This window comes from Gorilla gorilla, chromosome 12 (genome assembly GCF_029281585.2).
Source record: "Gorilla gorilla gorilla isolate KB3781 chromosome 12, NHGRI_mGorGor1-v2.1_pri, whole genome shotgun sequence".
Classification (NCBI taxonomy): Eukaryota; Metazoa; Chordata; class Mammalia; order Primates; family Hominidae; genus Gorilla; species Gorilla gorilla.
Genome location: NC_073236.2, coordinates 63,667,275 through 63,684,117, shown reverse-complemented (window position 1 = coordinate 63,684,117; position 16,843 = coordinate 63,667,275). Strand labels below are relative to the sequence as shown.

The following is a 16,843-nucleotide window of genomic DNA, read 5'->3' as shown; positions in this document are numbered from 1 at the left end:
TAAGCTCCTTTCCCCCCAGCCCATTAAGTGAGATTATGTCATGCATTTGTAATTCAGTTAGATGGTTTTGTCATAGTTTGCATTCCGTTTTGGGATTTCTTTGACTACCAAAGTGACATTTTAAAATTAAATTTGTATCCATTACAGTTTACTTTTGGTGTTGAAGTATTTTGGGGCTTTGACGAAGGCAGAGTGTCATATACTCACAATTATAGTCTCTAAAAATAGTTTCACAACCCCAAAAATTCCCCTTTGTATCCCTATTCAGCTCCCCCTAAACTCCTGGTGACAACTAGTATTTTTACTGTCTCTAGAGATTTTCCTTTTTGAAAATATCATATAATTTGATAATATGTATGCCACAGTTTATTTATTGCACCCCCTGATTGAAGGACATCTTGTTTTCTTGAAAGTTTGGCACTTATAAATAAAGTTGCTATAAATATTTCTCTGCAGATTTTGTGTGACAGAAGTTTTTAAATCAGTTGGGTAAATATCTAGGAACATCATTGATCAATCCTATGTAAGACTATTTTTACCTTTGTAAAAATTACCTAAACTGTCTTAAAAAGTGGAGGCACAATTTTGCATTTCACCAACAATAAATGAGAGTTCCTGTTGCTCCACATCCTCATCAGCAATTGGTACTGTCAGTTTTATAGATTTTAGACAATCTTATGTCTGTTTCAGTTATCAATTCCCTAAATAGAAATAATGTTACAAATCTTTTTCTATACTTAATTTTCATCTATATATTTTTTATAATGCTATATCCTTTTAGATGTCTTACCCATTTTTAAATTAGGGCATTTGTTTTCTTATTGTTGAGTTTTAAGAGTTCTTTGCTATTCTGGAAGCTTATTTTCCCAGATATGTGTTTCACCAATATTTTCCTTCAGTCTATGGCTTGTTTTTTGTTGCTCTTAACAGTATCATTTGCATAGGAAAGTTTTTAATTTTAAAGAAGTCCAACCAGTCATTCGTTTTTCTTTCAAGAATTGTGATTTGGTGTTGTATCTGACAATGTATAGTCCAACTCAAAGTCACTTAAATTTTCTTCTGTGATTTCTTTTTTTTTTTTAGAGTTTTTTAGTTTTGTGTTTTACATTTATTTTTATGATCCATTTTGAGTTAATTTTTGCATAAGGTATATTTCTACATTTTTGTTTTTTGTTGTTTGGTTTTTTGTTTTTGTCTTTGCTTTATATAGGGATATCCAATTATTCAAGAAACATTTGTTGAGAAGACTATTTGTTCTGCATTTAATTGTCTTTGTCCCCTGTTAAAGATTAATTGGCTATGTTTGTGTGGATCTATTTCTGGGCTCTCTCTAGTCTATTCTATTGATCTATTTGCTTATTTTTTCATCAATACTATACTGTCTTGATTACTTCACCTGTATATTAAGTCTTGAAATCAGGTAATGTTGGTCCTCCCACTTAGTTCATCTTCAATAATATTTTGACTCTTCTAGTTCTTTTGTCATGCCGTAAAATATTTAGAATTATTTTACCATTATTTATACAGTAGTTTGCTGAGACTTTTACTGGGATTACAGTAAATCTATAAATCAAATTTGGAAAAATTGACATCTTTCCATAATCATCTTCCAATCCATAAACATGGTCTATATTTTTTATTTAGATCTTTATTTTATTAGGGTTTTGTTGTTTTCCACATATAGATTATGCACATATTTTGTTAGACTTACACCTATTTAATTTTTCATACTCTTATAAATGGCATTATAATTTCAAATTCTAACTGATCACTGCAGGTATACAGGAAAGCATTCATTATTGTTTATTAACCTTTCATCCTGCAGCCTTGCTATTTTCTCTTATTAGGTCCAGCAGTTGAGTGGTTTAATGAGTGTGTCCAGTTTCAATTTTCTGTATATGGCTAGCCAGTTCTCCCAGCACCATTTATTAAATATGGAATCATTTCCCTGTTGCTTATTTTTGTAAGGTTTGTTGAAGATCAGATGATTGTAGATGTGTGGTTTTATTTCTGAGTTCTCTATTCTGTTTCATTGGTCTGTGTCTGTTTTTATACCAGTACCATGCTGTTCTGGTTACTGTAGCCTTGTAGTATAGTTTGAAGTCTGGTAGCTTGATGCCTCCAGCTTTGTTCTTTTTGCTTAGGATTGTCTTGGCTATATGGGCTCTTTTTTGGTTCCATATAAATTTTAAAGTAGTTTTTTTCTAATTCTGTGAAGAGTGTCAATGGTAGTTTAATGGTAGTTCTTTCAATTTTTTTACTTCACTTACTTTGATAATCTCTTCTTCATTGCATACAAGTTAAAGATTGTTGTCTTCTTGTAGAACTGAATACTTTATTCTTATGCAATGCCCTTATTTGTTCCCGAAAATTTTATTTGTTCTGTAGTCTGCTTTGTCTGAGATTAACATAGTTGTGATGGTTAATACTGAGTGTCAGCTTGATTGGATAGAAGGATGCAAAGTATTTATCCTGTGTGTGTCTGTGAGGGTGTTGCCAAAGGAGATTAACATTTGAGTCAGTGGACTGGGAGAGGCAGACCCACCCTCAATCTGGGTGGGCCCCATCTAATCAGCTGCCAGAATAAAAAGCAAGCAGAAGGATGTGGAGAGATTAGACAGGCTTAGCCTCCTAGCCTACATCTTTTTCCTGTGCTGGATGCTTCCTGCCTTTGAATGTTGGACTCCAGGTTCTTCAGCTTTGGGACTTAGACTGGCTTCCTTGCTCATCAGCTTGCAGATGAACTGTTGTGGGACCTTGTGATCATGTGAGTTAATACTCCTTAATAAACTCGACTTTATATATACATCTATCTTATTAGTTTTGTTATTCTAGAGAATCCTGACTAATACAATAGTTATTCCTCTTTTCTTTCTTTTTATTTTTTTGATTAGTGTTAGCATAGTATATCTTTCTCCATTTCTTTAACCTATTTGTACTGAAAGTGGGTTTCCTGTAGAATGTACAGGTGTGTCTTGTATATTTCATTTACTCTGACAGTCTGTCTTTTAATTGGTGTATTTAGACCATTCACAGTTAAAGTAATTATTTATATAGTTGGCTTAATATCTATCATGTTTTTAACTCTTTTATTACACCTTTTTTATTTCTCTTCTGCCTTTTTAATTTTAATTGAGCATTTTCTATTATTCTATTTTATCTCTTAACCTATAAAGTTTACCTCTTTTTAAAAGGGTAGTCCAACAATTTTGTTATTTTTCTTCACATTTATTTTGTTTGTAGGACTCTTGTCAATGTAGAACTTTATATCCAACAATATAAACAGGCACATTCCAAGTGATATTCTGTAGAAGTGAAAGAGACTGACTGATAAAACGAAACAAAACTAGACACCTGCATTATATGTTCTTTATATAAATAGTCCGTCCTGAATAGCAGAATGAAATGCACACCAAATGCTTCTAAAAGTTTGTATGCCTAGATCGCCATTACAATCTTCGCACACTGAAAAGAACAATAACACAGAACATAGTGTTTTCAATGATTATAGCAAATTAACATTTTCAGCCATTCACTGGCTTTTTAAGATCATGTTGGCAACTTACATTTTATATATATATATATATATATATATATATATACACACACACACACACACACAAGGGTTTGCTTGACTAAGGTCACTATTTCAGAGAGCTTTGAAGCCATTCTAGTAGCTTTTCTGCTAGTAGTGCCTTAGCATCATTAACTAGTGAACCTTGTAAATGTACCACAACAGATATTTTAATTTCAAAATCTTTCACAGCCAGAACTATACCCTGTGTAATAACATAACATCAAGTGATTCCTCCAAAAATGTTGACCAGAATAGCCAGTACCTCTTTTTATCTGAAGTGATAAGCATAAGTGATTCTGTTACTTGATGGACTATAGCACTAACATAAACAACAAGGAAGCTGGTTGGAGTCTCTTTATGAAGTTTTCTTATATCTATTGTGGTTATAGCCAAACCAGCACCATTTACTGGACAGCCTATTTTTCCACTGAGGCCAGTGTTATTGAGATGTGGCTTAGCTTCATCTTTGTTCCTTTCCACTTTCTGAGTCCAGTCCTGTAGATCAAAGATCTTCTGGCGATAGACTGAATTAGAATCAAAATTGATCTTTGTGTCCAAACATAGCAGAGCTCCATCTGAATCTTATACCATTGAGCTTATTTTTATCATGGTTGTGTTGTAGTTCAGAAAAAGATTGTAAAGCTTGACCATGTTTTCTGCCACAGAATCCACAATAGTAGATGGAAAGCTTATATTCTGTGCAAGCTGGAGAGCTTGTTCCTTTTTGATGCCTTCTACGACATCAATAGATTCTTTATTACATCAGGAGTCTCAGCAGAAACATCTTCAGTGTTGACACCACCTTGCAAACTTCCTATTTATACTGGACCTTGAAATGACCTTTCCATTGTTACTGGAAAGTAGTATTCTCTCCTGGGATATTTTTGCTCACAGATCAATACTTGATTGCATATTTTGTCCTTTTCTCCTTTTTACTTGGTAAACAACTTTTTCCCAATAATTCGAGAGGAAACAGCTTTTTCTTCTTGATAGAAAACTATCTTCACTCCTTTTTTGGGACTGCTTTCAAATGTTCCTTTTTGTCTACCACAAGCAAAATTCTGTGCCATTATCACAACATCTTTAGAACCTAATTTTTTGACAATTGCGTCAGCTTCATCTGGTGACTTTGCCACATATCCTTTGGAAGGGAGACACCAGCTTCTTGCAACAATTTCATATTCATATATTCATGTAGTGAGAGATTCTTTTGCTGTTGCTGCTGTACTTGGAGTTATTGGTTATTAAACAGCTCAGAAATTCCCAGAACCTGGGCAGTAGACTGTACTATGGTCTGGTCTGGGACTGATGGCTGTGAAAAGTGGCAGCTAATTGTCAGCTATAGAACATGAAGGCCACCATTCCTAAGTCTGACCCTGTCCCCTCCTGCTGTGTGCCTCCAGCTGCTTTGTAATAGAGAATTTTCAATTCTCTTTTTCCTTTCCTTATGGCATTGCTATCATTCACTCTACTTATCCATATGCTGTAATCATCTACTATATTGTTTCTGTTACAACTTTAAACAAACTTTTTTATTTTGGATCAATTATTAATTAGAAATTAAGCTATTAGTAATAGCTTAATAAGACATTAATAAGAAAAAAGAAAAGATTTTATTTTACCTTCATGCATTCCTTTGCTGACACTTTCTTTTCTTTGGGTAATCTTAGTTTTTGGCCTATATCATTTTCCTTCTCCCTAAAGAACATTTCAGATTTCTAAGTGGGCAGGTCTACTGGCAATAAATTCCTTTAGCTTTTGTTCATATGAGGAGCCTTTATTCCTTCATAACTTTTGAGGGATTACTTTACTGAATATATAATTATGGAATGGTGGTTTCATTCTTTCAAAACTTAAATATTTAACTCCATTCTTTCTTGTTTGAATGGTTTATGTTAAGAATTCTGATGTGAAGTTTTTCATTGTTTCTCTATAGGTAAGTTTTTTTTTTTTATCTCCTGTGCCTTCTTGCAAGATTTTCCATTTTGCATTTGTTTTCTGCAATGTGAATATGATATGCATAGGTATAGGTTTTGCTTTTTGTTTATGTTTAGTCTGCTTAAAGTTCTGTGTGCATTCTGAATCTGTTGTTTGCTGTCTGTCATGAGTTTAGTTAAATTCTTAGCCATTATTATTTTGAATATTTCATCTTCTCCATTCTCTCTTCCTTCTCTTTTCGATATTCCAGTTACAACTCTGTTACACCTTTTGAAATTGTCCTTGGATTTCTTGTCCTGTTTTGTTCACACTTTTTTTTCTTTGCATTTCAGCTTGATAAGTTTCCACTGACATATCTTTAGGCTCAGTGAGCCTTTCCATGACCATGTCCAGTGGCCCATGATTAGCCCATCAAAGACATTTATCATTCTGCAACAGTATTTTTGAGTTCTGGTATTTCTTTTATGTTTTCCTAGAGTTTCTTTGTCTTTGCTTACATTACTCCTCTGTTTTTGCATATTGTTTACATTTTTCCATTAGAGCCTTTTACACATTACTTATAATCATTTTAAATTCCCTGCCTGATAATTTCAAAATCTGTGCCCTGTCTGAATCAGATTCTAATGCTTGCTTTATCTCTTTAGACTGTGTTTTTTTCTTGTCTTTTACTTTCCTTTTAGTTTTTTGAAGGTTGCACATGATATAGGTAATAGAAACTGTGAGGTAAAAGGCCATTAGTGTATAGTTTTATGTTAATCTGGCTAGGAGTGAAGCTTTGTTTTAATGTTTGCTTGTAGATGTAGATACCAGAAGCCTTAAATTCTTCTGATGTCTGTGTTTTTGTCTGTTGCATTTGGCTGCCCTAAGAACTTGTTAGATAGATTTTGTACCTCTTTTAGCTGTTATCTACTGTTGTTATATTGGAGGCTGTTGGAGTACTGGTAATGTTTGGTGGAAAGGAAGCATTCTTTAATGTGACCAATCCTCAGCTTTTTAGTGGGCCTGGGTCCTTGGATTGTAGGCTTTACAAGTGTTTCTTAGCTTTACTCCACTCCATTTGGTAAGATAAAAAAGCTAGAGGAGGTTTTAGTTGGGTAAATGCCTTTCCCCAGGTGAGATAAGGCTATGGTAAAATCTTTTTCCCTGGAGTGTAGATATTGCCATGGAGAACACTCTGGGAATAGTATTTATCAATGGTTACTTCTCCTTTTTCTTTCTTTTCTTTTCTTTTAAGACAGGATCTTGCTTTGTTGCCCAGGTTGGAGTGCAGTGTCATGATCACAGCTAATGGCAGCAGCCTCAAACTGCTGGACTCAAGCAATCTTCCTGCCTCAGTCTCCTGAGTAGCTGGGACTACAGGGATATGCCAACATACCCCCCTAATTTTTATTTATTTATTTTTTTGGGGGAGACAGAGACAGGGTCTCACTATGCCTAGGCTGGTCTTGAACTCCTGGGCTCCAGCAATACTTCTACCTTAGCTTCCAAAAGTGCTGGGATTATAGGCATGAGCCACAGCACCTGGGCTAGTGGTTACTTTTCTTTTTTCCTAGTCCAAGCCTGGAAATAACCTTTCTTAGCTCTTCACACTAACAACCTGGTGGCTTTACTGGATGTAAAACCTGCACAGTTTTTGCCATTACAAATTTCTTACTCTTAGGCTAGTTCATAGTCAACCGCCAGAAATTTGTCAGAAGTTACCATTTATGGGTTGCTACCAACTCATGGCTCCAGTGGCATATGCTTCAGGTAAGCAGATGTTTCCTGTAACTCTAATTCATAAATCTCTACAGACTTCAGGGTGATAGTTTACCCTGCAGCCTCGATTCTCTGCTAGGTCTAAGAAAATTATTCTTGTAAGCACAGGAGTGTTGACTTCTAAGCTCTTTATTCATCAGAGCTGAAACTGGGAGTCACCAACTTATGTTTTAGCAAATTATATTCTAGTAGTGAGATCTTATTTATTATATTTCTTTGGTAAATGTGATCCATGCCATGGGGATTAATTTACTTTCTTAGCTCCTCATTCTTACCCTTGTGATTTATCAAGGCTTCTCTAATTAGTACATCCCCTAAGGAAAGTTCAGGCCAAAAATATGATTGGCTCACGCACTGGAGGAGCCACAGGAGAAACTGCATCTTCTGGAACAACCCATTCTGCCCCTACAGTAGTGCTAGGTGGAAAAATCACAGCTGAGCTTGCTGCTTCCCCAATCTCTACCTTGCACTTTGAGACAGGATCTTTTTTGATGATCTTCCAGAATACCAAAAGCCTATTAAAACAGTAATTCTAGCTGCTCAGGATGCTTTCATTAATGCAGATGCCTTTGAATCATCAGGAAGCGTTTGATTGGAATGGGATGAGGATCCAGATTGTGAAGTCCAGCAGGTTTTCACAGGAATTTATCTGCCCTTACATTGTTTTGCTCCGAATAAAGCAAGTTGTCTCCTTTTCTCCAACTAGGCTGGGTTGGTTGGTAGGGAAGTTGCTGCTTCCCTAACATTGATTGCTTTCTTCCTGTCACTCTTACTTCGTATGTTGGTTTTCTGTGGCCATGCAACAATGTTACTACAAAGGTAGTGGCTTTAAACAACACACATTTATTATCTCACGGGTCTTTGTGGGTTAGAAGTCTGGGCACAACTTAGCTTGGTTCTCTGCTTAGGGTCCCACAAGACTGCAGTCAAGGTGTTGGCCAGTGCTTGGGTCTCATCTCAAGGTTGACTGGGAAGATCCATTTCCAGGCTTATGTGGTTTCAGCAGAATTCACTTCCTTACAGTTGTTGGGGGTTTCAGTTTCTTGCTACCCCTAGTTCTTAGGTATATGCCAACGCAGCCGCTTGCTTCTTCAAAGACAGTAAAGGACAGAATCTTCTCAGAGAGGAGAAGTCACAAACCTGTGTAATGTAATTATAGAAATGACATCTTATCGTCTTTGCCATATTTTATCGATTAAAGGCAATTCACAGGGCTTGCCTTTATTCAAGTAGAAAGGATCACATAAGGTAAAAGGATCAAATAAGAGTGTGAATATCAAGATATAGAGATCATGGGGGCCACCTTGGAGTCTTTCCATGACAGATAGTTGTCGTTTTATGTAATGCTTATAGTCACTGGTTGTATCTGGCACATACACATAATGAAAGGAAGACAGCTAAAGGTGAGCATCATAGAGAAATGAAGTCACTTTCATTCAGTTTGACAACTGAATTTTTTAAAATGTAGACTACAGATAAGTAGTAATTACACAGTTAGCTATTGATATAGAAAATACAAAAAGAAAAAGTCTTACAAATTCAGTAGTTTTAAAATAAAATAATGCTTATTTTACTTATAACAGTATGTGCATACATTTGGAAGGTACAAGCACATTCAGTAAGAGTCATAGTTACTAATTATACAAATCATGGTTGAAATACTTAAGCTTTTGTAGAGGCCTTTTGTCATAATTCTGTTGACGCTCAGTTATCTTTGACATGCAAATTGTTTCTCTAGTGGGACACAGTGAAATTCCTCCCCAGAAAAACACATTCTGAAGAAAAAAGAAAATACTTTGCATTTGAACTGTGATGTACGTAACACAAACAGTGGGAATATAGATATATTTTTTGGAAGATGGCAAACATTGAAAAAGAATAATGATGCAATAAAATTGAGAAAAAAACTTGTTTCGCAATAGTTGCTTTTCAAATAGCACACGCATTATGGGATGTATGTGGAGGTTGAATGACAGAGAAGATATTCACCAAAATAATATTGTGTGGATATTCCTAGCCAAAATTATCTTTGTGATTAGCTGACACTTGTAGCTGATCATTACTTGCTGTTCTTTAAGTAGCTAAGGATGCCAAGGAGTAAACAGAGCAGCAGCATACCAGAAAAACTAAAGAAATCCACTTCAAATGGATTAACATAATTACTTCAGCCAGAGAGTGACAACAAAGTGACAAAATACACTTGAAACATAGATGTTTTTGTAGTCTACCTTCTGCTTGTACACACCTGTGCACTTTGTAAATGGCTCCATATGCTTAATCAAAAGAAATCTAATTGCCTTAATTTACTTCATCCAAAAGTAGAAGAGTAAATTATATGTTTAATTATAAACTTTCCACTTTGGGCAGCTATAATTAATGACTCAAGGAATTGTGCGATAAGCCAAAAGCAACCTTTTATTACTCCTGAGATACCTGAACAACACCAGCGTTTCAAAGCCAGTCAGCTTCTATTAGTATAGGAATCAAAATGCCTACCTGAGGCATTAATCACGGAGCACTTCCAAGCAGAGACTTTTAATTATATGTGCCGTATACCATCCACATGGATTGTCTGCACTAGGGGATGGTAATAAATGTTCTATACTAAGTAATGATGACAGGGGCTTTTTTATTTTTTATTTTTATTTTTTACTGAATTCCACCTTAAATGTCCATAACCTTACCAGGATGTGGCCCCAGAACGTGGAGAATTCCTCCCTCTAAAACATTTTTTAGGAAGTGAATGCCTTTGAAGACTGAAGTCTAATTTGTGTCTTCTATTAGAATTGACAAATGCAATGAGAAGCATCTCTCCTCCTAGAGATCCAACTGGATTTTGTCTACACATCCAGAACTGCATTTTTAAAAGACACCACCTCTATTTACCATACTGAGAGAGTGAACATATAGTTTATTGTCAAACACTGGACATTCCAGGACAACATGCATAAATGAGGCCTCTGCTAGGAAAATTAGGGATCACCTTACATGTGGCATAGTCAATTTAGTCCTTGATCATAAGAACTTCAGTGGATTATGCATGGCATAGCTTGATTAGTTTTATATAAGTAGCACTATTTTATCATAGACGGAGCATGGGCTTTGACACAAAAAAGGTCTGGTTTTAAATTTCTGCCACTTACTAGCTAAGGAACTTCAAGCATTATTTAACCTCTCTGAATCTTAGTTTTTTCATTTCTAAAATGGACACTTAAAGCACTTTTGTAATTATTAACTCAAAAGTAATAACAATAAATAAAGCTCCAGGTATAGATGATATACTATGCTCTCAACAATCATTATGTGTTAAATAAATCTTTTTTTTTTTTTTTTTTTTTAGTGAGATGGAATTTTGCCCTAGTCTTCCAGGCTGGGGTGCAATGGTGCATTCTTGGCACTGCAACCTCCGCCTCCCAGGTTCAAGTGGTTCTCCTCCCTCAGCCTCCAGAGTAGCTGGGATTACAGGTGCCACTATCCCTGACTAATTTTTGTATTTTTAGTAGAGACAGGGTTTCACCTTGTTGACCAAGCTGGTCACAAACACCAGACCTCAGGTGATTCACAAACCTCAACCTCCCAAAGTGCTGGGATTACAATCTTGAGCCACTGCACCCAGCCAGAGAAACCTTGAGAAAACTTAAATCCTCTTATTCACTCACCCAGAATTTCAAAATTTTAGGATGTTAATGAAAACATTAATTTTGACTAACAAAAATAATATAGTTTTAAAGGCACGTTACTTTGAGTGATGGATCTACTGATTATTCCCTAGTCGCTCTCCCACCCTTTTCAAACTCTGCATTTCTCTGCCATGCTCTGTGCCCTGGGAAGCTGCATCTGAATGACATCACCTGGGCTCCCTTGTGTATGACTTTCAGTTAGTTTTGCCAAGATGAGGCACTAGCAGATGAGAGGTTGTGTGGAGGAAAAATATTTTAGAGTATTTATTATTCTCCCTTTTTGCTTCACCGTGGTTCTGGTTGTGTTCTTCTTCTTACACAGTGGTTCTTAAGTGCACATCTGATTTACCTGGAGGGTCTGATAAAACCCAGATTTCTTGGTGCCACTCCCGGAGTTTCTGACTCAGTAGATGTGGAGTAGAGTTTAGGAATTTGCATTTCCAATTAGTTTTCACGTGACAGTGGTGCTGATCCAGAAACATCTATTTGATGTCCAGTGCTTTATGATAGCAGGTTCATAGGGCAGCCCCCTCCCCTTTTTTTGGTGGTGGTTGGGGGCTTTCTCCTTAACCACCTTATTTCATTTTGGGTGGAGTTTTGCTCTAGTTGCCCAGGCTAGAGTGCAATGGCGCTATGTCGGCTCACTGCAACCTCCACCTCCCAGGTTCAAGCAATTCTCCTGCCTCAGCCTCTTGAGTAGCTGGGATTAGAGCGGCACACCACCATGCCCAGCTAATTTTTGTATTTTTAGTAGAAACGGGGTTTCACCATGTTGCCCAGGCTGGTCTCGAACTCCTGACCTCAGGTGATCCACCTGCGTTGGCCTCCCAAAGTGCTGGGATTATAAGTGTGAGCCACAGTGCCCGGCTGGGCAGCCTCTTTTTTAAGACTGAAGCTTTCTGTCTCTGATAACACCATTCACTTCTGGCCTAGAGAGAGTAACAGCAGTATTCTGTGGCTAAACCTCAGGTAGTGCCTCATCACTCTTTAGGGTTAGTTCATTAACAGGGGAGTTGTCCATACTTCAGAAATATCCTCTTCATTATATTATCTTTTATTACCCTTTTAAGTGTATGACTTTTTTTTCTTCCTGGGCTGTAACTGATATAGCAAGTACAGAAATTAATCAAATTAAACATTATGGATTTTTGAAAAATCACTAGAATTTTTGAATTTTTAATTGTTCTTAATTATACCATTGTACCATTAATTGTACTACCATTGTAGTCGTTTTACAAATGAGGCAACACAATAGCAAAAAAGTGATACCCTTGAAGTCTTTAGTATCAAATCTATTGTCGTATTGAAGATAGTGAAACATTGAACTAGGGTTATGATGCCACATAATAGATTTCTAAAATAGAAATGTCTCAATCATTTAGTTTGTATTAATGTATTATTTTCCATCAAGTATCTTGAGCAACTTTAATAATTTCAAAATTTCTCAGCATAATTATATTGTAAAAAACTACTCTAAGTTTACTGTTTTTACCAATATTTCCTGAAGTAACAAAATAATTATTATTAGAAATGTTTTAAAACTTCAAAATCAGTTTTTAAGTTTCTTAAAATATGAGTTTTCAAATCCTCCTGCTTTTGTCTTTTGTTTCTGAGTATGAGGTGTTCTTTTTTTCCTATGAGGATTATTTTGTTCCTATTTTAAGAAGAATGCCTGTTTACTGCTAAAAAGGTTATTTTTAACTAGTCTCTCGTGGACCATTTCAGACAAGTAAGGTGAGAGAGGGGAAAATTATTTAGATATCGTGAAGATATGAACAGCTTATCTAGAAATTTTTTTAAATGAGGCAAAAGTGGTGATGAGGATAACAAAGATCTGCTGTGCTGCCTAGGGGGCATCAGAAGTCAGAAGGCTCCATAGCTCAGGTCAAATGTGCCCACACATGATAGGACCCTAACATCTCCACAAAGACTCTTGTGTCATATATCACCGTGGGGGAACTTTGAAGAATGAAGTCTCTACCATCAAAACAGAATCTAAAAAAGTATATTTCACTTTTGAAAAAAAGTATCAGAAAGTTCTCTCTTCTCACAAATTCTAGATATAAACCATCCACTCTCTTCTGAATTTCTCAGATCAATAAATGGTTCAGTGCTATATTGTGTTAGGAACTATGTGTAGGTTTCTGAGGGAAGAGGGCTGTTATGGTGAAGTGTAACCTTGGAATTTGATAATTAGAGACAACAGTTTAAACATCTGTAAGGAAGAGGATCAAATGTATACATGGAATTTTAAAATATATTATGAACTTGCTTTGCTTGCAGAATATCACTGTTTTTGAATTTTTTTTGAACCATGGAATTGGCACTTGCACCAATCTTTTATTTGAGGTGTCTTGGAGAAATAGCAAGTCGATGACAAGATATGTTGGCTAAAATCCACAGTGACGGTCTGAAAAATTTAATTAATTAAATTAGCATTTATTATTCTCAGGATCAGATAAACAAAGCAAATATACGAGTACACTATCATTTTAACTTTTTTGTGAGTGATTTAAAAATGAATTGCACTGTGGTAAGAAAATATCATCATCTATTGAAACTACTGTTATGGTATGTCAATTTTTTTCATGTTCCATGGGTGCTTAAAAAAAAGTGCTTTGTATATTTGCTGGATGTAGACTTCAATTTATGCCTACTAGGTTAGGCTTATGTATTCTAATTTCATATTTTTTAAGGCTTAGTAATTTGTTCCTGCTAATTATATTAATGCCTAAGATAGATGTGTTAAAATTACCCTTTATTATTGTAAGTTTGTCAATCTTTCCTAGTAGTTTTCTCATTTTTTGTTTTATATAGTTGGATATGTTGCTATTGGGTCTGATCAATTTCAGGATTATTATTTCTTCTTGGTAACTTGTGCTTTGTTCACTGACATCACACAGACATCTTTCATATACCACTTTCTATTTATCAGCAAACGCTGTCTGATCAAACTTTGCAATTTGTACAGATTCCACCAGTTTTCACCTTTTCCACTTGGTTGAAGTCACCGTTGTGATGAATCTTTTCTAGTCTACTGCTGTAGTCTCCTACCTTCACTGCTTCTACTTTTACCTTTCTAGAGTCTATTCTCAACAAAGTTCTTCCAGTTCTTACAAGGAGCTATTAATGAGGCACTATCCCCATCTGACTGCAGCTTTGTGAAAGTGGCCCTACAGAGCAGGTCTGCATTTGCATTTGTTGGGCATCTCCTTGTGTCAGTAATCCTGAAATTGTCTTCATGTCAGGTGCTCAGCTTGCAGTTTCTGTACCAGGCTGGTATTATACACTTGGACCCATATCTGTAGGTTTCGAGGGCTTGGAATTTTGATTTATTGGTGTGGACTTTTTTTCTCATCCAAACATCCCTAATGAGATGGCAAACATTTTTGCTGCTTCCCGGAGATAATGGATACAGTTCTTCTGTTTAACATAAATGAGTGGACATTTCAGTGAAGCTCCCTTTAAGGGGTAATAGTTTTCCTGCTTTATGTAGGTTTCGATTATTTCTTTGGCCTATGCGGATGCTAGAATACTAGCTCCTTATCTACAACGTTGAAATCTAGAACCAAATCTTTGTAGGCTGCCACATTGACAGTTTCTCCTTAGCCACCTTATTTCATTTTGGAAGCCTAGAAATTTAGCTCTATTTTGGTTCAAGTTAGGCTGTATGTCATGATGTGTGTGTGTGTGTGTGTGTGTGTGTGTGTGTGTGTATGAGTGTATGTCTTTATTTTTAATATGGAGTTACTGGTTTAGTTTTTAGCAGAGGGATAGCCCCTTAGTGACAAGTGAATCTATTACCCTATACTAGATTAGGATGAAATTTACAACTAATTTTCAATGCTTTTCTAATAAACTATTTACTTAATTTGAATCTTCAAAAAATACATTTAGTGATGATTTTGTGCCTGAAGGTATATCAGACCATGGGAATTCTGCAGTGAAGAAAATATACCTGTTTTTTGCCTTCCTGAACCTTAAAGGTTAATAGAAGAAGGCATATTAACTAACAAATAAATTACAAATCAAGATGAACAAATTTTATAAAGAAAATTATCTTGAGGAAAAAGTAAAGCAAACTTGAGATAAGGGATCTAATTTGGATAAGATGGTCTCCCAAACCTCTATGACATTCACAAGAAACCAGAAGACAGTTTCAATAGAAATGGTACCTTATTGATCAAGGAAACAGAATAGAGTGCTCCAAAATAAGGCTGCACACCTATGGCCATCTGATCTTTGACAAAGCTTACAAAAACAAGTCATGGAGAAAAGACTCCTTATTCAATAAGTTCTGCTGGGTAACTGGCTAGCCATATGCAGAAGATCAAAGCTGGACCCTTTCCTTACACCATATACAAAATCAACTCAAGGTGTATTAAATACTTAAATGTAAAACTCAAAACTATAAAAATCACGGATGACAACCTAGGCAATAGCATCCTAGAGATAGGAACGAGCAAAGATTTCATGACAAAGACACCAAAAGCAATTGCAACAAAAGCAAAAATTGACAAATGGGATCTAATTAAACTTATGAGTTTCTGCACAGCAAAAAAACTATCAACAGAATAAACAGACAACCTACAGAATGGGAGAAACTTTTTGCAAATGATGCATCTTACAATGGTATAATATCTAGCATCTATACGAAACTTAAACAAATTTACAAGAGAAAAACAAACAACCCCATTAAAAGTGGGCAAAGGACATGAACAGACATTTCTCAAAAGAAGACATACATGCAACCAACAAACATATGAAAAAAACCTCAATACCACTGATAGTTAGAAAAATGCAAATCAAATACACAATGAAATTGCATCTCACACCAGCCAGAATGGCTACTATAAAAATGTCAAAAAATAACAGATACTGGCAAGGTTGTGGAGAAAAAGGGAACACTTATACACTGTTGGTGGGAGTATAAATTAATTCAACCATTGTGGAAAGCAGTATGGTGATTCCTCACAGAGCTAAAAGCAGAACTACTATTTGACCCAGCAATATCATTACCGGGTATATACTGAGTGGAATATAAATTATTCTACCGTAAAGACACATGCACACAAATGTTCATTGCAGCACTATTTACAATAGCAAAGACATGGAATCAACCTAAATGCCCATCAATGACAGATTGGATAAAGAAAATGTGGTACATACACACCATGGAATACTATGCAGCCATAAAAAATGAGATCATGTCTTTTGCAAGAACATGGATGGAACTGGAGGCTATTATCCTTAGCAAACTAATACAGGAACAGAAAACCAAATATTGTATGTTCTCATAAGTGAGAGCTGAATAATAAGAACACATGAAAACAGAAAAAGAGAACAATGGACATTGGGGTCTACATTAGGGTAGAGAGTGGGAGGAGGGAAAGGAGCAGAAATTATTGGGTAATAGGCTTAATACCTGGGTGATGAAAGAATCTATACAAAAAGCCCTCATGACACGAGTTTACCTACACAAAAACCTTCACGTGTACCCATAAACCTAAAATAAAAGTTAAAAAAACCAGGTATCATAATAGTTACTGCTTCTAGAGTTGTTGTAAGTGTAAATAATTTAGAACAATATTCAGCATCTAATCAGTAGTGTCATAACAGTTGATATAATTGTATTATTCATATCTGTGTATTTTGTAGATTTACATTAAATAATACCTTTAAAAATTAAAACTAAAAAGGAATGGTGCCTATTACAGTTCTGATTTATTTGTTAATGTTTTTTAAAGACTGGAGGGTATTGTGTTTCATCATCAATTTTATAAAGACTCAATTTTCAAGTCGTATCTTTCTTTACTCTATATTCCTCAGTTATTACATGGATTTAAATATACCTTAGGTTAAATGTTATTTGGCTGATGTTAGAAGTTAC

The 16,843-nt window shown here is 35.5% G+C and overlaps 1 pseudogene; it reads right to left on the bottom strand.

Annotated features, from left to right (window-relative positions):
• Positions 1-3,644: 3,644 nt before the first annotated feature.
• LOC101131630 (succinate--CoA ligase [ADP-forming] subunit beta, mitochondrial-like) lies at positions 3,645-4,939 on the bottom strand (annotated as a pseudogene).
• Between the last annotated feature and the right edge of the window lie 11,904 nt (positions 4,940-16,843).